This window comes from Nestor notabilis, unplaced genomic scaffold (assembly GCF_000696875.1).
Source record: "Nestor notabilis isolate BGI_N333 unplaced genomic scaffold, ASM69687v1 scaffold21285, whole genome shotgun sequence".
NCBI classification, from domain to species: domain Eukaryota; kingdom Metazoa; phylum Chordata; class Aves; order Psittaciformes; family Psittacidae; genus Nestor; species Nestor notabilis.
The window spans coordinates 74,724-76,479 of record NW_009928261.1 but is presented as its reverse complement, the minus strand read 5'-3'; positions in this window follow the sequence as shown (position 1 = coordinate 76,479).

The following is a 1,756-nucleotide window of genomic DNA, read 5'->3' as shown; positions in this document are numbered from 1 at the left end:
TCCCGGGATGTGCCTCCTGCACATCCCACCCATCCCACAGGAGCAGCAGGATGGGGCTGCAGCTCTATGGACCCTCCTTTGGAGCTGGTCAAGACTAATGGCTCCAGTGTGGAGAGGCTGCGGGTGCCCAGGACTTGCCCATAGGGAACATGCTGAGCTCAGATGCACTCTGCTGCGGTCCCGCGTGGCACCGGGGACACAGAGGCACGGCCAGCACATGGGACCATCTCTGTGATGGTGATGGGAAAAGGGAGAGGCAAGGGCATGTGCTGGGGCAGGGAGAGTTGGGAAGGGGCTGCTCAGCCTTTGCGCCATCACTGCAGTGCGGGCTGGATGTGATGCTGATGTGGCTGGGGCGGGGCCTCGCGCGGGAGGGCTGGGATCTGGCCAGCCTGTGAGGGCAAAGCTCAGGAGATGAAGTTGGGGATGGGGGTCCCTGCAGCTGTGCCCCCACGCCAGGGATGTTCTCCCCTCCATTCTGGTACGTGTAAAGAGGAGGCAGTCAGCACCACCCTGCACGACTCGGTTCAGGACCCAGCAACCATGTCAGCATCTGAGTATTGCTCGTCCCTCTCCCAGTCAGGGGAAATATCAAAATAGAAAGGGAGCCTTCTTTTTTGGAGTGTAATCTTCTGCCTGTGACAAGAAGCCACGTAAACTGATAAATTGCAGATTAAACGAGTGGCACACTCCACTTCAGTCCCTGGCTGTTAATTCCCCTGTTGTGCAATTCCCCGCTCTCAGGGCCTGTCAATTCCAGCTAATCGCAGGAGGCACTAAAACACTCTGTCCTGACAGCCCCAGATCAAGAAACCCCTGACTCCTAGCTCAGGTGGATTGCATGCATCACTTATGCACAAATCAGCAATATGCCAGCAGGGAGGAATTATGTCCGATGACAGCCCAGACATGAGGTACATATTGCAGAGCCGGCGCGCCCCAGCCGCCGTGACAGATTGCAGCGCGGGGCTGCGCGGCGGGGCGTTTTTGCGCTGGGGCGATGGAGCCGCCGGCACCTCGACCGTGCTGCTGCAGCACGGGGTGGCACCATGACCCCATCCCTGTCCCCGTCCCATGCAGAGCCGTGGCCCCGGCTGCCCCAGGGGTGAAGGGGTTCCCTGTGCTCATATGGTTGCAGGGATGGAAGCGAGAAGACGGCCCCGCTCTGCTCAACCCCACAATGGGGAAAAGCCCCGCTCAGGCCGGCCCCAGCTCTGTGTTAGCATTTAACTTGCCTTAGTCTGTGATCCTGAAAAGCTTAATGACAGCCTTGCAGTTGCTCATTAATAATTGCTTCATTACTGTATGCAATTGCATTCTCCTGACAATAATGGTGTTTGCTGGTGTATTTCTAATTATCTGGCATTTCAGCTCCCTAATAGAGCCCCAGCGCTCCCCAAAGTGAAACCCTCCTCTTCAGTGGGGAGCACAGCACAGCCCTGCCCTGCCTCCCTGTGAGCTTCCTCCTCAGCAGTTCCTGGGAATAGGGCTGAACTCCAGTGGCAAAGTGCCATGTGAGACTCAGGGACACCACACTTGTTCCGAGCTCATCCGCTTCCCCCCATGATGCTCATGGGAAAGGCAGTTTGGGAGCAATGATGGAGCAATGATGTAGAGCCGGATGACGGGAGCTCCAGTGTAGAGCAGGAGCTCAGCGTGGCTGTGCCTTGGGAGCCACCTCGGCCGCGGCACCACTGCTCGGGTGGGTTCTGGGCGAGCAGAAGCCTCAGCGGGTGCCCATGGTTGGGGCTCTTTC